Here is a 24,336-nt window from a genome sequence, read left to right as displayed (position 1 = left end):
CCAAAAAACCTCTGATCTTCCTACGTTATCTAATCCATCATCTGGTCCAGAATGCTATCTTATTTACATCCAATGTTAGCCCAAAACTGCCCAATTATACAGCGTTTAATTTCTTCATCTGGTGTTTCTCTGTATTTTTGGAAAAAGATCTGCTGAAATTGGGAAAAGAGTAGTAAAGCCATTTTTTCCAGACTTCCCTTTCTACTGAATTTGTGCCAGACACTCTGGAAAACTTACAGGGAAATGATAACCCTAAATTCCTAAACCACCTCTCATTACAGGACCTGGTGGCATGGAAAATAGGGGTTTACAATTCACTGGAAAATAGAAAATAGCAACAGGGTGAAACAATTTGTCTCTTTGAGGCTGCTCTGACATTCAATATGATCATGGCTGACAATCCATCTCAGAATCAGAATTGGAATCAGATTTATTATCACTGACATATGAAGTGAAATTCGTTGTTTTGTAGCAACAGTGCAGTGCAACAACATATAAACCTATAAATTACAAAAATAAGTAATTAACGCAAAAAGAGGAACCATATCAGTACCATATTCCTGTTCTCTCCTTATTCCTCCTTTTGTATCTAAAAATGTATCTTTTTCTTTGTACAGCTCCTTGTGATATCATATTCCACTGGTTCACTACCCTCTGGATGAAAATAATTCTCCTCTGATCAGTCCTAAATCTTTTGCACTGTATCTGAAATGTGACCCCTTGTTCTAGACGCCCCAGCTAAGGGAAACGTCTTCTGCAGTCTGTTAGAATTCTGTAAGTTTCAGTTAGGTCCCCTCTCATTCTGCTAAAGTCTAATGAAAAGAAACCTAGTTGGCCTAACCTCCCCTCATTTGTATATTCTGCCATCCTCTGGTTCCCTTCGTAGCTCTGCCCATAGCTGATATTAACAATACTTCTCTGTCCTCAGGAATTGTCACACTCATTTTCAAATCTGTCCATCATCTCATCTCCTCAAGAGCCTTCCATCCTCCAAAGCTATCATTCATAGCTCCCTTTCCTCTCCGGAGTCCTTGAACATGTTAAAGCTTCCAGAGTTCCTGCCTGTTTTAGCAGGGTAGATAAATGGAGGAGTGTTTTGTCACTTAGAACCTGGAACTACTTGCTTCAATCATAGCACCAAGATGGATCTGATCAAAGTAACCCAAGGCATGTATCCTTCCTTGCCTTTATCAACCTGCCTGAGGCCTCTGACACTGTGAACCACACCACCTCCCTCCGATAATTCTCTACAATTGTCCAGCTGGGTGTCACCATATTCAGTCACCTCCATGTTTCTCCATTGAGTCATAACCAAAGAATATCCCATTTAGGCAATGTCATGATTTTAAGATGTTCTTCCTTGTTTTCAATCCCTAAATAGTCTTGTCTCTCCCTATCTCTGTAATGTTCTCTAGCTCTTAACACTGTTTCTTTAATTTTGGCCTTAGTTTCATCTTTGAACTTTGATAGACTTCATGTGCCAAAGTCCCAAGCTCTGAAATTCTCTCCCTAAACCTATCCCCATTCACAGACTCTCTTTCCTCCTTTAAGACACTTCTTAAAACATAGCTGTTGGACCAAGCATTTAGCTATCTCCTTTCGAAGCTGTGTCAAATTCACTTGGTAAAATCAATGCAAACCATTCTAAGATGTCTTTTCCTAAAAGCACAGTACAAATTGAAGACATTGGTGACAGTTCTTGAAAGGTAACTATCCAAGGAGTGCAACTTCAGATATAGAGGGACTGGGACCTGTGTAAAGGGGACAAAAGTGTACACCTCTGTAACCAAATAGACTAAAGTGTCATTAATGACCAATGCATCAATGCAGAGAATGAACTAGGAGGGGTCAAAATATTGAACTGGCAAAGAGATTGTGATATGAGAGAGAAAAAGAGAGAGAGAGAGAGGGGAGAGAGAGAGAGACGCAAAGGAAAGAAGATCATTGGCATTACAGTTAATGCTCCAGGTCAGAGACCCTTTGTGAGCCCCAACCTGAAACATTGACTCGGTTTCTCTTCCCACAGATGTTGCCTGATCTGCTGAGTGTTTCTAGCATTTTCGGTTTTTGTTTTAGATTTCCAGCATCTGCAGTTTTTTATGATTATCAACAGCTGCACCTCCATTTGCACTGTTACCATTATGCTAACAATCTTGCATATATTTTTAGCTATTCTAACTATTTAGCCAAGATAGGCACACATTGCAACATGTTCTCCCTTATATTGTAAGCTGCATCCAAGTGCAGACTGAGGCAGGAGACAGGTCAGGGGTCAAAACCTCTTCAATATTCAGAGGAGAGAATATCTTAAATCCAGATTTCCAGACTTCGCAGATGGTTGATTTTCTATTTTATCCAACACATTTGCGACAATACCCACCTCTGTTGTGGCCAGGATGCCACATTTAGTGAGACAGGGACAAGCAGACAAAAATCAATTGAGTGTCATTGCCACCTTGGACTAAACCTGACCGATTTACTTCCACCATGGTTCTTTACCCTGCATCCTCTCCAAAGACACAGCTCAATGAGGTTGCGGTTAGTTGCTGAATATTTCCTGGCCAGTGAACCTGGTTAATAGGTAGGAACAGGCACTCATTCCATGGGTTATATCCCATTACTGTACTCCAGTTACTCCATTGTTCTTCCTGTGTGTAGCCAACATTGAGTGCCAATTGCAATTATGTCAATCAATTTTACATGGGAGACACAGTATCATGCAACATGCCAACGATATGGTCCAGATAGGGTATAGCAATTGATTTTACTCAACAAACCAATCATATCATTCATAAAAAAATATTCATAGACAAAGCAACACCAACCACAGGACATAAATTTAAGGAGGCTGGCAGAGCAAACAGAGAGGACCTGAGTAACAGAGCTTTTATGTAGCAGATCGTTGTGATCTGGAATGCAAAAAACTGAAAGGCTGGTGGAAGCAAATTGTTTAATTTCCAAAAAGGAACTGAATAAACAATTGGAGGCAAAATATTTCCAGGACTATGGGTAAAAGCAGAAGTGAGAGACTGATTGTAAAACTCTTTCAAGTAGCTATCATTGTTACAATGGGCAGAATGGTCCCTAGTATATCATTCTAGAGTTCCATGGGCTAGAAATTCCTTTGCAGAATGCAAATATATTATGTGCTCTGCCAAAGAATTTAATTTGCAAACCCATTGCTAAATTTGATCGGGCCATTTGTGTCCAGTTCGCTCCATTTGAAAAATTTGCTCCACATCCCATTCTCCACACACATGGTACACACATGCACAAAACCTCAGGTCCCGTGCAGTGACACCAAAGGGCATGCAACACATGCTTTGTGCAAAGTTCATTTGCATACATGGATAGGAAAGGCTTAGAGGGATATGGGCCAAACATAGGCATACAGGACAAGCAAGAAGGCAACTTGGTTGGCATAGACGAGTTGGGCCAAAGGGCCTGTTTCCTTGCTGTATAACTCTATGATTCTATCTGAGACCCACAGATGATGCACTCCACACATAGCAGAATGAAGTCTGCTTCTGTATTAATTAAAGGGGACCAACCTTGGTCTATGGCTGGGGTGTCCAAAGGATCAACCAAGTGTTCACTCACTCCCATTCACTGTCAATATCATTTGAGACCCTTGATCATGTTTGCAACCTACACCGCTCTTCATTTTTATTAGAGAGTCATACAACACAGAGGGAGGCCCTTCAGCCCTCCAGGTCCATGCTGAGTGCCCATTTATACTAATCCTACATTAATCCCATTTCATTCTCCCCACATTCCATCAACTCCCCCCAGATTCAACCCGTCATCTACACACTCGGGGCAATTTACAGTGGCCAATTAACCTATCAGTCTGCATGTCTTTGGGATGTGGGAGGAAACTGGGGCATCTGAAGGAAACCCACATGGTCACAGGGAGAACATGCAAACTCCACACAGCCAACACCGGAGGCCAGGATTGAACCTGGGTCTGTGGAGCTGTGAGGAAGCAGCTCTACCAGCAGCGCCACTGTGCTGCCCAGATAAATTCTTATTAAATAAAAGTAACTAACGTGGATTCTATTCACTAAAGTGTGATTGTGATTCATCTGAATGCCCCAATGTATCTTAATCATGGTGGATAATTTATTGGCAGTAATAGAGGCACCAAAAGACGTGAGCTGAGAAACATGACTACCAGCTGGTTAGATTAAATATTAATCAAAGAAAGTGTTGTACTTACGGGTTGTTGGAACATTGTGGTTTGAAGGTACTGGAAGCTTTTCAGAAGTGATTCAGGAAATGGATGCAAGTTAATGAGAAACTGTGATGAGCCACAGTACGGTAACAGAATGGCTATAAAAGTGAAAACAAGAAGGTTTAAGTAAAAGTCAGTGACTGAGAACAAATAGTAAGCTGCTCCGAATCACTACAGAAATTCAGTTAAATAGGAAGTGATGATAAAGGTGGCTGCAGTTTATATAGAGGGCACATAGAGGGTGCATAGGACACTGGCATTTAGTTCATTTGCAGTCAATAGTCCAGTTACCCACTGTGAGCTGAAATGAAGTGCTTGCAGCCCATCCTGGCTATTGGTCTGTTACTGCCTTCCTCATGGCTCCTGTGAGTCCTGATGATGAAGTGATGAAGTGATGAAGCTCTGTGGCTGAGAATTTGTGGACAAGCTCCTTACATTCTGCGTGAATCTGAAAGCACATATGACTAATAAAGAAATCTTACCTTATTTTCACCCATACAGTTAGTATTCAAATCTCTTTGCTTGACTAATGTTGAAGAACTAATTATGATCTTTAATAAGCTAACTGTCATTACATGACATTACATGACATTACCTGAAATTCTGATGTCAAAGTCAAAGTCAAGTCTATTGTCATATGCACAAGTACATGTATGCACAGGTGCAATGAAAATCTTAACCTGCAGCAGCGTCACAGGCACGTTGCATCAGATGCATAACATTCACAAGGAAATCATAAATTAACCATAAATTATACACAATTTTTACAAGAAAGAACACAATTAGAACAAATAAAACACTAGGACTGCTTTAGTGCAAAATGATTAAAGTGGCCATAGTGTTGCTAAACTGTAGTGATTAGGGTTGTGCTGCTTGGTTTAAGAACTGAATGGTTGAAGGGAAGTAGCTGTTCTTGAACCTGGTGGTGTGGGACTTCAGGATCCTCTACCTCCTGCCCGATGGTAGCAGTAAGAAAACGGTGTGGCCCAGATGATGGGTATCTTTGATGATGGAGGTTGCCTTCTTGACGCAGCACTTCCTGTAGATACTACCGATGGTGGGGAAGGATGTGCTCACGATGTACTGAGCTGATACGATATGATTTTGTTAATCAAAATCGTTCTGTTATGACCCACGAAAATCCAGCTGTTCAAATATATGTGGTTTAAGAAAGTAACCCTTTAGGCAACTGGAGATGCAGCTCGATGACCTTCATCTGGTCAGGGAGAGTAAGGACGTGATAGAAAGGAGTTATAGGCAGGTGGTCACACCAGGGCCTTGGGAGACAGACAAGTGGGTCACAGTTAGGAGGGTGAAGGGGAAGAGTCAGGTATTAGAGAGTACCCTTGTGGCTGTAGCCCTTGACAATAAGTACTCCTGTTTGAGTACTGTTGGGGGGGACAGCCTACCTGAGGGAAGCAACAGTGGCAGTGCGTCTGGCCCTGTGGCTCAGAAGGGTAGGGAAGGAGAGAGGAAGACAGTAGTGATAGGGGACTCTATAGTTAGGGGGTCAGACAGGCGTTTCTGTGGACGCAGGAAAGAAACTCGGATGGTAGTTTGCCTCCCAGGTGCCAGGGTCTGGGGTGTTTCAGATCGCGTCCAAGATATCCTGCAGTGGGAGGGAGAACAGCCAGGGGTTGTGATACATATTGGTACCAATGACATAGGTAGGAAAAGGGATAAGGTCCTGAAAAAAGACTACAGGGAGTTAGGAAGGAAGTTGAGAAGCAGGACCTCAAAGGTAGTAATTTCATGATTACTGCCTGTGCCGTGTGACAGTGAGTATCGGAATAGAATAAGGTGGAGGATAAATGTGTGGCTGAGGGATAGGAGAAGGGGACATAGATTCAGATTTCTTAATCACTGGGACCTCTTTTGGGGCAGGTATGACCTGTACAAAAAGGACGGGTCGGACTTGAATCCCAGGGGGACCAATGTCCTGGCGGGGAGGTTTGCTAAGGCTACCGGGGAGAGTTTAAACTAGAATTGTTGGGGGGTGGGAACCGAACTGAAGAGTCTGGGGAAGAGGCGGTTGACTCTCAAATAGAGAAAGTTTGTAGACAGTGCGAGAGGGAGGATAGGCAGGTGATAGAGAAGGGATGCGCTCAGACCGACGGTTTGAGATGTGTCTATTTTAACGCAAGGAGTATTGTGAACAAGGCGGATGAGCTTAGAGCTGGATCAGTACTTGGAGCTATGATGTGGTGGCCATTACAGAGACTTGGATGGCTCAGGGACAGGAATGGTTACTTCAAGTACCGGGTTTTAGATGTTTCAGAAAGGACAGGGAGGGAGGCAAAAAAGGTGGGGCTGTGGCACTATTGATCAGAGATAGTGTCACGGCTGCAGAAAAGGTGGACGTCATGGAGGGATTATCCACAGAGTCTCTGTGGGTGGAGGTTAGGAACAGGAAGGGGTCAATAACTTTACTGGGTGTTTTTTATAGGCCGCCCAATAGTAACAGGGATATTGAGGAGCAGATAGGGAAACAGATCCTGGAAAGGTGTGAAAATAACAGAGTTGTTGTGATGGGAGATTTTAATTTCCCAAATATCAACTGGCATTTCTCTCAAGCAAGGGGTTTAGATGGGGTGGAGTTTGTTAGGTGTGTTCAGGAAGGTTTCTTGACACAATATGTAGTCAAGCCTACAAGAGGAGAGACTGTACTTGATTTGGTATTGGGAATTGAACCTGGTCAGGTGTCAGATCTCTCAGTGGGAGAGCATTTTGGTGATAGTGATCATAATGCTATATCCTTGACAAAAGCATTGGAGAGAGATAGGAACAGACAGATTAGAAAAGTGTTTAATTGGAGCAGGGGAATTATGAGGCTTTCAGGCAGGAAATTGGAAGCTTAAATTGGGAACAGATGTTCTCAGGGAAATGTACGGAAGAAATGTGGCAAATATTCAGGGGATATTTGTGTGGAGTTCTGCATAGGCATGTTCCAATGAGACAGGGAAGTTACGATAGGGTACAGGAACCGTGGTGTACATAGGCTGTAATAAACCTTGTCAAAAAGAAAAGAAAAGCTTACAAAAGGTTCAGAGAGCTAGGTAATGTTAGAGATCTAGAAGATTATAAGGCTAACGGGAAGGAGCTTAAGAAGGAAATTAGGAGAGCCAGAAGGGGACATGAGAAGGCCTTGGTGGGCAGGATTAAGGAAAACCCCAAGTCATTCTGCAAGTATGTGAAGAGCAAGAGGATAAGACGTGAAAGAATAGGACCTATCAAGTCAAACAGTGGGAAAGTGTGTATGGATCTGGAAGAAATAACAGAGGTACTTAATGAATACTTTACTTCAGTATTCACTAAGGAAAAAGATCTTGGTGACGGTAGTGATGACTTGCAGCAGACTGAAAAGCTTGAGAATGTAGATATTAAGAAAGAGGATGTGCTGGTGCTTTTGGAAAGCATCGAGCTGGATAGGTCACCAGGACCAGATAGAATGTACCCCAGGCTACTATGGGAGGCGAGGGAGGAGATTGCTGAGCCTCTGGCAATGATCTTTGTATCATCAATGGGGAAGGGAGAGGTTCTGGAGGATTGGAGGGTTGCGGATGTTGTTCTTTTATTCAAGAAAGGGAGTAGAGGTAGCCCAAGAAATTATAGACCAGTGAGTCTTACTTCAGCGGTTGGTAAGTTGATGGAGAAGATCCTGAGAGGCAGGATTTATGAACATTTGAAGAGGTATAATATGATAAGGAATAGTCAGCATGGCTTTCTCAAGGGCAGGTCCTGCCTTACGAGCCTGATTGAATTTTTTGAGGATGTGACTAAACACATTGATGAAGGGAGAGCAGTAGATGTAGTGTATGTGGATTTCAGCAAGGCATTTGATAAGGTACCCCATGTAAGGCTTATTGAGAAAGTAAGGAGGCATGGGATACAAGGGGACATTGCTTTGTAGATCCAGAACTGGCTGGCCCACAGAAGGCAAAGAGTGGTTGTTGATGGGTCATATTCTGTATGGAGGCCAGTGACCAGTGATGTGCCTCAGGGATCTGTTCTGCGACCCTTACTCTTTGTGATTTTTATAAATGACCTGGATGAGGAAGTGGAGGGATGGGTTAGTAAGTTTGCTGATGACATAAAGGTTGGAAGTGTTGTGGATAGTGTGGAGGGCTGTCAGAGGTTACAGCGGGACATAGATAGGATGCAAAACTGGGCTGAGAAGTGGCAGATAGAGTTCAACCTAGATATGTTTGAAGTGGTTCGTTTTGGTAGGTCAAAAATGATGACAGAATATAGTACTAATGGTAAGACTCGTGGCAGTGTGGAGGATCAGAGGGATCTTGGGGTCTCAGTCAGCTGCACAGGTTGACTCTGTGGTTAAGAAGGCATATGGTGTATTGTCCTTCATCAATCGTGGAATTGAATTTAGGAGCCGAGAGGTAATGTTGCAGCTGTATATGACCCTGGTCAGACCCCACTTGGAGTACTCTGCTCAGTTCTGGTCACCTCACTACAGGAAGGATGTGGAAGCCATAGAAAGAGTGCAGAGGAGATTTACAAGGATGTTGCCTGTATTGGGGAACATGCTTTATGAAAACAGGTTGAGTGAACTTGGCCTTTTCTCCTTAGAGCGATGGGGGATGAGGGGTGACCAGATAGAGGTGTATAAGATGATGAGAGGCATTGATCATGTGGATAGTCAGAGGCTTTTTCCCAGGGCTGAAATGGTTGCCACAAGAGGACACAGGTTTAAGGCACTGGGGAGCAAGTAGAGAGGAGATGCCAGGGGTAAGTTTTTTATTCAGAGAGTGGTGAGTGTGTGGAATGGGCTGCTGGCAATGGTGGTGGAGGTGGATACGATAGGGTCTTTTAAGAGACTTTTGGATAGGTACATGGAGCTTAGAAAAATAGAGGACTATGGGTAAGCCTAGTAACTTCTAGGATAGGGACATGTTCAGCACAGCTTTGTGGGCCGAAGGGCCTGAATTGTGCTGTAGGCTTTCTATGTTCTATGTTCTAGAATCAAAATAATATTGTCAAAATCCAGGTGGGACTTTCACAGTGAATGGTAGGGCCCTGGGGAGTGCTATAGAACAGAGGGACCTTGGAGTACAAGTACATGGTTCACTGAAAGTGAAGTCACAAGTAGACACGGTGGTGAATAAGGCTTTTGGCACGCTGGCCTTCATAAGTCAGGACATTGAGTATAAGAGTTGGGAGGTCATGGTGTAGTTATACAGGATGCTGGTGAGGCTGCACTTGGAGTATTGTGTTCAGTTTTGGTCACCCTGCTATAGGAGAGATGTTATTAAACTGGAAAGAGTGCAGAAAAGATTTACAAGGATGCTGCCAGGACTTAAGGGACTGAGTTATAGGGAGAGGTTGGACAGGCCAGGGCTTTATTCCTTCGAACTTAAGAGACTGAAAAGTGAGGTGTATAAAATCATGTGAGGCATCAATAGGGTGAATGCACTCTGTCTTTTTTCCAGGGTTGGGCTATCAAGAAGTAGAGGGCATAGGTTTAAGGTGAGAGGGGAAGGATTTAATAGGAACATGAGAGGCAACTTTTTTTATACAAAGTGTGGTATCTACGGGGAATGAGCTGCCAGAGGAGTGGTTGAGGCAGGTACAATAACAACTTTTAAAAGACAGTTGGACAGGTACATGGATTGGTTTAGAAGGTCATGGGCCAAACGCGGGCAAATGGGACTAGCTTGAATGGGGCATCTTGGTCAGCATGGACCAGTTGGGCTGAAGGGCTTGTTTCCGTGTGGTATGACTCTATGACTCTAATATAATGTTTTAGACTACAAAAAGAATAATGGCTACATCACATGGCTAAACATTCCTGCACAATAAGCAACAAAGTTTTGCCAAAGCCTAATAGCTGGATATGATCAGTTCATAATTTCTGGATATTCATTTGGGGTCCTCTATTTATACAACAGATGCAAACTGTGTAATCACTGTGCAATCAGGGGCATGTACAACACACATTTTACAGCATGTGCAAAATTGTTCTGCACATATATACAGCGTGGGTGTCACTCAATAAAGCAGGTCTTATACAAATAGTCCAGGCCTGCCTTGGCATTAGTTAAATGGTCTGCCTATACTGCCAGTTGACTATTTTCTTCCTTTTTATTTTCTTCCCAGTCAATTCGACCCTTTCCTGTTCTTCAACTACTCTGACCCTGTCTCCTCTCATCAGATCCCTGACCCATTGGGTCACCTTCCCAGTGGCTCAATCCAATCCTCTCTACATCACTCGATCATTCTGGCCCCATCTTTATCCTTCCCTAAAGCACTGCTCAATTTTTCTGTTCCCACTCTATCCTCCTTCCTACTGCTCGATGCTGGACTGAATGTCTCTGAGCTCTCACCCAATCCTTCCCTCAATCCAAATCCTCCTCACCCTACTCAATGTTTTCTAATACAGCAACTCCTCCACTGCGCACTCATCACAATAATTGCTTATCGGTCCGGTGTTCTTTCCTGACGCTGGCTCTCTCCCCTCCTGACCTCCAACCCAACTTTCTCCCCCTGCTGTTCACCCACCTCCTTACCTCCTGCAACCCAACTGACACCTTCCACTGGTTCTGCCGTGGCAGGGTCTCACAGACAAAAGATATGTGTGCAAGACCTGTTCGATCGTGCGTGAGACTTGGGTCCAATGTACAATAGACTATTGTATCCAAAGTCCTGGTGGAAAATTTCTGCTGGCATCTCTGAAACCCTCCCCTACTTTATCTGCACGACTATTTTAAAGCACCTTTTTCTGTTAGGGACACTTTCCGAGTCATTGAACTTTCCAATGACAAGGTAGATAACTGGAGACTTAAACTATTCAGACCATTAAATTCAGGGTTCAACCTTCAGTTCATGCTGAAAGAGTTGTAATCAGTTGGTCAATGAGAAACAATTGGCCCTAGCAACCTTGGAAAAGTGAGTGAAATAAATCAGTTAGTTCTCACTCGATCGTTATCCAGTGACTCCTGTTGAAGGTAAGTCTCTGCCTGTCTCAGATGAGAAGATTGGATGCTTTGCATCCACCCAATCACTGATACTTCCCAGGGATGTCATGTAATGCCATTGTGGCCCACCAGATAGCCTTGAACAGCCTTCTGCCCTCTCCAATGTGGCTTCTACTTGTTATGTTTGTTCTTCATCAAGAGACAAACCTCGTGTGGGTTTAACATCTGAACATTTTATTAACCAACAACAGACTGCTTGCTTTCCCTCTCTTTTCACAGCCACCTCCTGTTCCCCCATGTGACCCCTTGCATTGCCTACTGGGAACTGTCATTCTTTATTATAACTAAATAATAACACATAATAACACACCATCTTTTCAATTGTAGAATCAATCAAGTAAAGGAAAGAAATGTCCACACTAATGCAGTTTTATCACGCCCAAGTTTAACTCATCTTGGGTGATTTGATGTGATGATCTTCATCTTTGTATTAAGCTCTCTGTGTGATCAGCACAGAGAAGGTTGCTGGTGGCAGCACTCTATGTCATACAGTCACACAGCATAGAAACAGGCCCTTCAGCCCACCCAGTCCATGCCAACCATCAACTATCCGCTCACACTAATCCTACACTAATCTTATTTTATTCTTCTCGCATTCTCTTCATCACCCTCCCCTCTTGATTCTACCACCCACCTGCACATTAGGCACAATTTACACCAGCCAATTAACCTACTGACCCACATGTCTTTGGGATGTGGGAGGAAACCAGAGCACCTGGAGGAAACCCACAAGGTCACGGGGAGAACATGCAAACTCCACATAGATAGCATCAGAAGTCAGGATTGAACCTGGGTCTCAGGCACTGTGAGGCAACCTATGTGTAACAGCTCGACATGACGACTGTAATAAATCCAATATTTGTCTGCAGATCCCAGTCTACCATTTCTGTCATTGTTACACTCCCTCCTTAGTGAAAGATCAGTGTTCCTTCTTTCACAGATATCCTTTCAACCCGAATACCTTGTAGGCATTTCTGTCCTTTTTGCAGATTCCACCTCAGTTTCTTAGGTGTATCCAATATCCTTTTGTCCATAAGATTCTACTTCCAGCAGCTCTACTTTGTTAGGAGTTTAAGGAGATTTGGTATGTTACCAAAGACTCTTTCAAAGTTCTATAAATGTACAGTGGAGAGCATTCTGACTGGTTTATCACAGCCTGGTATGGAGGCTCTAATGTGCAGGATTGCAAGATGCTGCAGAGGATTGTAGACTTGGCCAGCTCCATCACGGGCACAACTCTCCCCACCATCGAGGACATCTTCAAGAGGTGGTGCCTCAAGAAAGCGGCATCTATCACTAAGGATGCTCACTATCCAGAACTTGCCCTCTTCTCGTTAATACCACTGGGGAGGAAGTACAGGAGCTTGAAGACCCACACTCAGTGCTTTAGGGACAGCTTTTTCCCCTCAGCCACCATATTTCTGAACGGTCCATGAACCCATGAACACCACCTTGTTATTCCTTTCTTTTTGCACTATTTATTCATTTTGTAATTTTATGTCTTTGCACTGTACTGCTGCTGCAAAACAACAAATTTTATGACATATAAGTCAGCGATAATAAATCTGATTCTGAGACCATAAGACGTAGGAGCAGAATTAGGCCATTAAGCCCATCAAGGTTGCTCAATCATTCAATCATGGCTGATATTTTTTCAACCTCATTCTCCCACCTTCTTCCCGTAACCCTTAACCCCTTTACCAATCAAGAACATATCAATCTCTGCCTTAAATACACCTAATGACTTGGCGTCTACAACCCTCTGTGGCAACAAATTCCACAGATTAACCACCTTCTGGCTGGAGAATTTCCTCCTCATCTGAGTTTTAAAGGGAAGTCCCTTTATTCTGAGGCTGTCTTGAATTTGTATCTTCTTCAAAACCATAATAATTACACCCAGGGCCTAGAACACAACCACTAACTTCAATAGAATCTTTAGCAACTGACACAAATTTCCTTAATCATTTTCTTCTTTAAGTAAATGTTCCCTGTTATTCAACTTATCTCGATTCAGGAAGATTTACATTTCTGACAGGTCCATTACCCATTCAAGCACAAGAAGAAATGTACTAAAGTAATGAGCTTCAAGGAATGTCAGACAGTTTTGTTTTGTTTAAATAAATAGACAACTTCCATCTACCTCCTTTGTGATAAGCATTTAATTTAATTAGGACACTATATTAGGTTTTCCATTCCTTTCTGCAGTAACTGAGCTTGAACTGATTACCACAATAACAGGGGCCAGGTTTTGCAATATCCAAACCAGAGATTTGCCTGACGTCTAATCATCTCTTCGTTAGAGTGATTACTTAAAATGTAATGTAGCCAATTCTGAGTTGCAGTTTATTAAGTATAATTCACATTTCTCAGGCTATTTGCCCAGGGATACAAAGCAAAATGCAGTGGATAACCACATAGTTTGACATGCTTAATTTCCTTTCTCAGCTGGAGTGTATTCTTAACATTAGCCCATGCACGGGTAAAGAGACCCCAATCATTTACTCATTTTCTGAAAATCATGTAAAATAACATATTTCCCTTGAGCCAATTATTACAGATGCACCATAGAAAGCATCCTATCCGGACGCATCACAGCTTGCTATGGCAACTGCTCTGCCCAAGACCGCAAGAAATTACAGAGAGTTGTGAACGCAGCCCAGTCCATCACACAAACCAGCCTCCCCTCCACTGACTTTGTCTACACTTTCTGCTGCCTCGGGAAAGCAACCAACATAATCAAGAACACCCCCCTCCATCCTGGTCATTCTCTCTTCTCCCCGCTCCCATCAGGCAGAAGATACAAAAACTTGAGAACACGTACCACCAGGTTCAAGGACAGCTTCTATTCTACTGTTGTTAGACTCTTGAATGGACATCTTATACGATAAAGATGAACTCTTGTTCTCTCAACCTACCTTGTCATGGCCCTTGCACCTTATTTGTCTAAATGCACTGCACTTTCTCTGTAACTGTAACACTATATTCTGCAATGTTTTTTTTCTCTTTTGTACTATCTCAATATACTTATAACGGAATGTGAACAAAAGCTTTTCACTGTATCTCGGTCCGTGTGACAACAATAAACCAATTATCAATTATCACCCAGTGCTTAGAAATTTGAATATTAGATTATCAACAATTACTGTTATCATCTCTCTGATTTATCTGGGAAGAATATGATCATGACCCCATGTGTTGAGTTCATCTGTCTTATTCAGTTTTGGTTATTCACTGTCGGTATAATTACTAAAGCTGATCAGGTGGGTAGTCTACCGAGACTGAAATATACTTCTTTCCCCCCAATAGAGGGGCTAATCTATATTAACTACTAAGGACCAATGGGTGTCTATCCCAATCTAAGGTTACTCCTGCAAACATAAGCTTTTTATTCCAGTACTAACTAAGTTTTAATTCTTTAGCTCCTGTGGTTGGATTTGAATGAACACCAGCAGATCATTAGTACTCTAGTCCAATTGCCATGATTAGGTTAATGTAATGGTTAGTTTGATAAATAAAGCTCATTAGATGTACACATGGGAATTTAAAAAACTATCTCGTTTGTTGTGGATAGAGTCATAGAGTCGTACAGCACAGAAACTGGCCCTTCGGCCCATCGTGTCCATGCTGACTTTTTGCCCATCTACACCAATCCCATTTTCCCCCACTAGGACTGGATCCATCTATGCCTTCAGCAAGAAACAATCTGCTAGAGGAACTCAGTGGGTTGAGCAGTATCTGTGGGAGAAAAGGAAATGTTGACATTTCAGGCCGAAACCCTGCATCAGGACTGAGAATGGAGAGGGGAGATGGCCAATATAAAGTGGAGAGGGGGAGTGGTGAGATGGGGGCCAGTGGGTGATTGATGGACCGTCATCCGAGGAGGGGTGAAGGATGACGGCGGATGGATCCAGGTCGGGGGGTGGGGGATGTGGAGATGGGAGACAGAGGCAGGTGGATGATAGATGGAAGCAGTCAAAAAAAGGCAGATTGAGTCATGTGGGGAGAGGGGTGGAGACAGCTAGACTGGGTGATAAATAGGAACACAAAGGCTACCAGCGATGGAATCTAAGTAAGGAAGACGATAATGGAAACCACTAGGGGAGAGGTGAAGGGCAGATGGTACCAGAACCAGATGGAGGTGGGGAGAATCCAGAGGATAAAATGTGAGGGTATTAGGTGGATGGAAGCAGGACGGGGAGAGGGTGAAAATGTGTGATGGGGGGGGGCTGGAGGGAAGTATGGGAAAGGGGATAAAAATGGGAGGATCAGAAGTGGATCGGAGGGAGAGAGGGTGGGGGAGAGGGAAAATCACAAGAGGGAAAGGTTACCTGAAAATGCCTTGCCTATTTAAGCCTCTCAAACGTAGTGATTATATCTGATTCCACCACCTCCTCTGGCAGCGAGTTCCAGATATCAACCACTCCTTGTGTAAAAAGATATTCCCCTCAGATCCTCTTTAAAACTCCTTCCTCTCAATTTAGACCTATGCCCACTTGCTTTTGATATCCCTACCATGGGAAAGAAATTGATTATCTATTGTACCTATGCTCCTCATAATCTTATATATCTCTATCAGGTCATTCCTCAGTTTCCTTCACTCCAGGGAAAACAATCCCAGCCTATCCAATCTCTGTCCTTCAATCCAAATAACATCCTGGGGAATCTCCTCTGCACTGTCTCTAACACAATTACATCCTTCCTATAGTGTGGCGACCAGAACTGCAAACAATATACCAAATGCGGTCTTACCATGATATACGATTGCCTGAGGGAGAAGGGGCAGAGAATTGGGAAGCCTGGCTACTAGCTGGTCCTGGTTATCTCCAACATGGTCACTAACAGGAGGAGAGGGCCTGAAGGCAGGGCACTGCGTCAGAGGAGGCTGTAAGATGAGGGGGAGAAAGGAACTGGCCAAGAGGACTTATACTCCAAAAGTTTTCAATAAGCAATTGTCCTTGTACACCTCAGAGGGGATCAGCAGATGTGGAAGTTCACATGACACCAAAACAAACAACGTGACATATGCCAACTTCCAGGCTGCGGATTCAGAGCAGACATAAGCCCAATAAAGGGGTAATGTTTTGAGGGAGACAAAATAAACCTTATTGATCCTTCAGTGTTTACAAGTTGAGTTTTATTTATGTTTCAGATCCTTTCCAGCCCTCAGATGACAGTGACATCTTCAAGAAGACGGACACAACGAGGACATATGATGACAAAGCAGTGGAGCAGTTTGACTCCTATTATGGAGAGCAGCCCCTTTACATTGACTACAACCAGTATCTGCAGCTGCCAGCTGATCTTATTGAATATTGGTTTGAGACAGATGATGGCACAAGGAGGCACTCCGGACCTTCAAAACAAGTCATCTATCCAAAATTGAGAGGGAGGCAACTGGAAGTGAAATGCTGTGAAGTTGGGTGTACCAAAGATAAAATCTTCCAAAGATGCACACTATGAAAAGATACCTATTATATTTCTGGGTTTTGTATATACCCTCAATCTCAATGCTCAGATATTGGGAGCCCTTGGGCGTTGAGGTTCCTACAGCATCTTCTATCCATAGTGGTTGAAAAATCCTGCAGAACTTGGTTGTCTCTTTCCCCATATTCCTATCATGCGTGCTGACAGGGTGATGCAAATTCAAAGAAAACTAATCAATAGCCTATGCAGAAAATTTATAGTGTGCTTCTTGTCAAGGACTTAAAGCCTTGCTGTCCCATTGAAGATCCAACAATAAGGAAAAGATTGCAACATTGATGTTTGGTATCTCTCACTTTTTTTAATCATTTTCAAAACAATGGAGCTTCTTAAGAAAGATAGTCCGTTTTCTTGGAATGTCTGTACACCATATGTTAAGGGAATTGAGTGATTGAAGAATCACATGAGACCCAGGTCCATTTCAAGTGCCAAAGGTTTATTACATAAGTATTTTTATAAGTAATAGTGGAGAGAAGCTGTATGTGTTCCACACAACTTCTCTATAAAACAAAGGAAAACATCTATTATTATACCCTTTTCCAGTTCTTCTCAGTTTATTACAAACCAATAATATTAACAATTGATTACATATTTTATATGCATACTTATCCATTTGTTTCACAAGTATCAAGGGAAAGATTAACTATCTTATGGTCAGATGATGGACTGCTCTGGGTCATTCCATGATGCAAACCAGATACCCTGTTCACTCTGAACAAGCGCAATTACCCTGTATTCTATGACTTTAGTGTACCCAGCTTGAAATGCTTCAAGTACTGGTAAACAGATGCCAACTAGTCAGTTCTAATGAGTCTATGAGACCTCAAAATGGAATGTAGTCAAGTCCCATGATACTTCGTCAGATCTCCATTTTGTAATATAAAGTGTGACTATTCTCCATGTCTATTCATGCACTACTACTTGTCAAACTGCTGCCATATTGCAGCAACAAACAATCTGCTGGAAGAACTCAGTCGGTCAAGCAGCATCTGTGGGAGGAAAGGAATTGTTGATGTTCCAGGTCAAAACCTTGCATCAGGACCGAGAGCGGACAGGCGAGATGACTGGTATAAAGAGGAGAAGGGGAGTGGGGAGAAAGGATTCCGAGGCGATTGGTGGGCTGAAAAGGGGTGTAGGATGACAGGTGAGTAGTGTCAGGTAGAGGAAGTGAGCAGGAGTGGATTTGGAAGACAGTGGCAGGTGAATGATAGATGGAGGCAGACAAAGACTGAAAGAGGTGCGATACTGTTTTCACCTTGACCATCTCTAACACCATCCAACAATGCTATACAGAACTCTGAGATCATGTGGGCTGACAATCGAATATAATCAGAATGCATTTAGGTGGTGCATTTAAATATCCCAAGGCACTTCTTTTTTTCCCAAAGGACATTTGTTCAGTGGTTACAGCATCACATCATTACAATACTGCAGTATTCCACGATTCATACTATTTATAGTCAATAGTTTCAAATTATATTACAGTCATCTCTATCCAGAATGCACTCAAGCCCCTGTGGTGCCCACCGGTCCTGGAAATCCCCTACTGTACCCGTGCACACTGTGGGCCCCTTCTCCAGGGACACAGGCATGGCGTAACCCCGTAAAAAGAGTATGCAAACTGCTCAGGCAAAACCCTTGACTGCCCGCTATCTGGACCGTGAATGGCTGCCTTGGCCAGGTCCAGGAACAAAGTGACCAGGAGATCCCAAGACACTTCAGAGGAATGAAAAAAATTAGTCCTTAAGCCAGGGAGAGAGAAATTGGGAATGAGGATTGGCAACATCAAATGGTTGGGTTTTTAAAAATATCTTGAAGGAAGATTTGCTCAGGGAAGGAATTTAAGACTTCAGGCATCTGAAAACTTGGATACTGAGGATAAACGAAGTGAAGGTGTAGGGAGGGTAAGAAAAAAGGGTCAAGGGATGGAGAATTCTGTGAGGGTTGGAGGAGGTTACAGTGACAAGGGAGACAGTTTGCACATCAATTTAGCGCAAAGAATATTATAAATGGAGTGTCCTGGGATGTATTGCAAGTCAACATGGTTAATAGCCACGTCAGACTCAATCACTGCTTTACATAGGGCAGTGGTGTATGGAAGAGATTAAGAGTAGGTTGTGATGATTCACCTCCCTGAAGTCTCACTGATGCAGCCTGACAACAATTTATCTCCCTTGAAACCAAAAAACCCCACCAAGTTTATGATGGATAATTTAGAGAATTAACATAAATATTCATTCCCTAACTTCAAGATCCCAAACGTGGACATGAATGAGTTGTTACATTATAGGGCAACATTGAACATGAGTGAATATTAAGTGGGAAGAGCTTTGTGATACCCACCTGTAGACTTGGCATGGAACTTGTACCAGTTTTCCATTGGTACTTATTTGTGTTACTTTGGGCAGATGCCTCTGTGAACCATGTTCCTTACTGGAACTCACTGAGTGATAGGTGTGATATCCTGCAGTGATATTCAGGGGGTTTTACAGCACTTAAAGAGGTGGGAGAGAAAAGTAGGAATGAAAGGAAGCCCCAATTTTGAGGCTTTTATTTCAAATCTTAATGGGGCTTGGATATTGATTGTGGAGGTCTCCATTCTGTTTCTCTCTTTGCCTGTGTATCAGTCTAAAGGTCATAAAACTTGACTGTTCCCTGATTTCCATGTGTCATGCTTGGCAAATGGGAGCAGGAATGTGACAGGCAGCAGAGAAGGTGCAGTGGCACAGCTGGTAGAGCCAATGTCTCACAACGCCAGAGACCTGGGTTCAATCCTGACCTTGGGTGTTGTCTGGGTGGAGTTTGCATGCTGTCCCCCATGACTGTGTGGGTTTCCTATGGGTGCTCTGGTTTCTTCCCACATCCCAAAGATATGTGGTTCGATAGATTAGGTGGTCACTATACATTGCTCCTACTATGTAGGCAAGTGGTAGAATCTGGAGGGAGCTGATGGGAATGTGATGCAAACAAAAAATGGGATTAATGTAGGATTAGTGTAAATGGGTGGTTGATGGTTGGCATGGACACAGTGGTAGAAGAGTCTGTTTCCGTGCTGTATCTCTCTATGACTATAAAACAGTATCAGTGACTGAAACTGCATCAGCTGACTCTCATACAAAATAGAGGTTTCTTGTCTCTTACCATCAGGAGAACAAGTCAGTTGTGATTGAAGTCAGTCTGAAAATGTGAATCAGAACCAAGAAGTAACTCGGCCCTTCCACTCCTATCTGCATACCAGAATGACCAATGGCAGAGTTGTTGAGGAAGGGAAGGGTGTTGGAATGACAGACTTAATGGCATTCATCTCTGAAGGAAACTTCTCTGATCCTGGGATCAAATCACTCATTGGTATATTAGAAAATGCATATCACAGAAGGAATTCTATCATTCTGCACTGTGTTCTCCATATATCATAAGGAAACAAAATTAAAACAGTTCAAGAATGGGGACACCCTTTGAAGATGTCTAGTCATCAGCTAAAATGTTAACATTTCCTGCAGTTAGTTCTACACAGTAACATACATCACAGGCAAATATATTTAGGAGACATAATCAAGGCAGGTTCCACCATTCAGGAGCCAGGTCAATGCATGGGACATATCGGGGTTGTGGACAGTATCTGGCCAGGTGGTCAGCCAACGGTCTTCTGACCCAAGGTTGTGGGCCAATCATCGTTCTTGCTCTGTCTGATTGGATTTTTTGTGTTATTGGCAGAGAAGGTGCATTCAGAGACTTTTATATCCAGGAAGAGGAGAGACTGTCCAACCTTTTTGCCTTCAAGCAGAAATGCAGGAGGTGCTATTTACACATGAGAGTCAGATCCATCTCTGGGTCTAGTCTCGAGCAGCAACAAACAATCTGCTGGAGGAACTCAGTAGGCCAAGTAGCATCTGTGGGAAGAAAGAAATGGTCAATGTTTCGGGTTGAAACCCTGCATCAGGACAACCCAAAACAGGCCCTTTGGCCCAACCAGTTCATGCTGACCAAGTTGCCCATCTAAGCTGGTCCCATTTGCCTGCATTTGGTCCATATCTAAACTTTTCCTATCCATGTACCTGTCCAAGTATTTTTAAAATGTTGTTAATGTACCTGCTTCAATCACTTCCTCTGGTACCTCATTCCATATACTGACCACTCTCTGGGTGGAAAAGTTGCCCCTCAGGTTTGTATTAAATCTTTCCCTTTTCAGATTAAACCTATGCCCTCTAACCCTTGATTCCCCAACCCTGGGAAAAAAAACTGTGTGTATTCACCCTATCCATGCCCCTCATGATTTTATACACCTCCGTAAGATCACCCCTCATTTTCCTACACTCCAATGAATAAAGCCCTAGCCCGCTCAACTTGTTTCTATAACTCAGTCCCTTAAGTCTGTTGGATTTGACTGTTTTAATTAGTTTCTTAACATGTATAGTGTTTAATACACCTCAAGTGGCTGCACAAAGAATGGCCACTTCCTAGCTTATTGGTTCATCCATCAGGTGAATATTTGTTTTTCATTGGTTTGTTTGGCCACAGGTATCTAATAGGTTACCTGATTGGGTTATAGTTAGCTAAGGAGTACCTCTTATCGCAGGTATAAAAGGTATTGATTTTTGTTAATCACTCTCCTGCTCACTTCCCCCCCACCTCCCCCCCCCAGCGGCCTTAGCTCATCTTTAGTTCCTTTTGTCTCTGCTCATCTCCCAGTAGTAAAGCTAGTGCTATGTGCTCTGTGACTGTTCCTTTGTTTTAAACTTTTCCAATAAAACTTTGTGAAGCACCAGGTTGTTTTCAACTCATTCTTGGACTCCTGAAAGAACTCGTGGATTCAAAAATAACCGGATCTGACAAGTCCTAGCAACATCATTGTAAATCTTTTCCGCACTCTTTCCAGTTTAAGGGCATCTTTCCTATAGTAGGGTGACCAGAACTGAACACAATACTCCAAGTGCAGTCTCACCAACACCTTGTGCAACTGCAACATAACCTCCTAACTTCTATACTCAGTGCCCTGACTGATGAAGGCCAGCATGCCAAAAGCCTTCTTCACCACCCTGTCTATCTGTGACGCCGCTTTGTGCTAACAAGGTGGTTAATGGAGCGTGTTCAAGATTATGATGGATAATTTGCCTGTGATGAAACATTTTTTTCTTTTTCGATACAGGTCATGAAGAAGGCTGAGATCGTCGGAGGGCAGGAAATGCATTGGTCCTTACGAAGGTTTCCTTGCTGTGTTTGGTAGCAGGTGTCTAACTAACAACCACATGCTTCATGTTTGTCAGGGGCTGATTTTCTCCAGTAAAAGTATCACAGTCATCACTTGGGACACCCACCATCAATCAGTCCAGATGCAGGGTCTTGACCAGAATCGGCAACCATCCCTCTGGCTCCACAGATGCTGCCTGACCTGCTGAATTCCTCCAACAGTATGATCTTTGCTCCAGGTTTCAGCATCTGCAGTCTCTTGTGTCTCCAACATCAGTCTTTTCTGGATATCCAACATGCTTCCACACTGCATGAACCCAAAAGAAAAATATTGCATACATTGAAAAAGATGAGATCAAACAGAAAATGCTAAAACAAAACTCAGCAGGTCAGGCAGCATTTGTGAAGAGAGAAACAGAGCTAGCATTTCACACTGATTCGCGTTTCATAGAACTCTGCGAACAATTCATCATCTCTGAAACATTAACTTTATTTCTCTCTTCACTGATGCTGCATGACCTGCTGCATATTTCCAGCATTTTTTGGTTTATTTCATGTTTCATGAACTGGTTTTTGACATACAACAGAACATCTTCGACCTGTTTAGTAATGGGAACTGGGATTAAGTGGCTTGCTTAGTTTTAAATCCAATTTTACTGTGCATTCCATTTTAGTGAAAAACACAATGATGCTGGAGGAACTCAGCGGGCCAGAAAGGTTCAGCAGGTCATTCTGCATCTGCAGAGATAGAAACAAAGTTAATGTTTCAGAGATGATGAATTGTTCGCAGAGTTCTATGAAAGGTGAATCAGTGTGAAATGCTAGCTCTGTTTGTCTCTTCACAAATGCTGCCTGACCTGCTGAGTTATTTTAGCATCTAGATTTCAGCATCTGCAGTCCTTTGCTTCTCATTCCATTTTAGTGTTTTGTTGCCACACAAGCAATGGTCCCATGAAACATAAGAGGAGCAGGTATCGTCAGTCCCTTGTTCCACCAATGAGTGACCCAACCATAACATTTGGTCACTTTCTGCTGGTCCTGTGTATCATCTTGGAAAGTCCTCTTCATTCTTTCACCAGGAATCTACAGGGCAGTCATCAGCTCTCCATTGATGCAAGGTGCTGGCTCTCTAACCAAAACAGTAGCTTATAACCCTTTCTGGAAGCCTTAAGAAGAAGATGGAAAGGAGAGAAAGAAACCTGAAGCAAAATACTGCAGTTGTTGGAAATCTGAAATAAAACAGAAATTGCTGTAAATATCAGCTAACATCTGTAGAAGGAAAAACAATGTTGATATTGGAGAAGTTTGGTTAATAAAATTTATCAATCCCGTGGAAAAGACATGGTTAAACTGAAAGAGTGCAGAGAAGATTTATGAGGATGTTGCCAGGACTAGAGGGCCTGAGTTTTAGGGAGAGGTCAGCTAGGCTAGGTCTTTATTGCCTTAGAATGTAGGAGAATGAGGGGCGACCTTGTAGAAGTGTTTAAAATCATGAGAGGCATAGATAATGTGGATGGGTAACAGTCTTTTCCCAGAGTAGGGGAGTCTAAAACTAGGGGGCATAGGTTTAGTGTGAGAGGGGAAAGATTTAAAAGGGACCTGAGGGGCAAGTTTTTTACACAGAAGGTGGTGAGTATATGGAACGAGCTGCCAGAGGAAGTGGTTGAGGCAGGTACAATAGTATCATTTAAGAAGCACTTGGATAGGTACATGGAGGGGTGGAGCTCAGAGGGATATGAGCCAAATGCAGGAAATTAGATCTAATTGAGTAGGCATTGTGGTCAGCATGGACTGGTTGGGCCGAAGGACCTGTATCTATGCTGCATTGCTCTCTGACTCTATGATTTTATTACACTTTTTGAGTTATTAATTAATCACAGGCCCATTACTTCCTGTGCTAGTAGGGTTTGAAGTTCCATTTGTAGGTATTTCCTGACTTCACTCAGGAAGGGCATGCTTCTCATTTTTGAATTATGCTTCCTGGGCAGGGATTTCCCAACCAGTGGATGTCGTTTCCATTCATATACCACTTTGGTTCTGCTTAATATCAAGCCAATGGTCACTGCTCTCGTCCTCTGTCTCTGATCACGAAGCTCCTGTAAGTGACACACCAGTGAGCTCACACTGATTTGGGAGCTGGCTGATGAAGTTATTTTCCCAGTCATCCAATGCAAGAACACACACTGGGAAATGGCCACTTGTGCTCTGTGTGTGGGATCAGATTCACTTGGAGTTCCACCCTGCTGAAACACCAGCATGTTTATATCTGATAGTCAGTGTTGGTTTCTGAAGTTTTTGATTACAGTTGAGTGTTCGAACAAATCACAGCAGCAACAATTGTTAAAGGGAACGATTTTGCCACAGCACACTTCACCAAAATGAAATGGTGTAAATTAACCCTTTTGAGTCCTGAACATCTTTTGGAATTTTACACATCTGTTAACT

The sequence above is a fragment of the Pristis pectinata genome, chromosome 7, assembly GCF_009764475.1.
Source record: "Pristis pectinata isolate sPriPec2 chromosome 7, sPriPec2.1.pri, whole genome shotgun sequence".
NCBI classification, from domain to species: domain Eukaryota; kingdom Metazoa; phylum Chordata; class Chondrichthyes; order Rhinopristiformes; family Pristidae; genus Pristis; species Pristis pectinata.
Note: the sequence above shows the minus strand (reverse complement) of the source record.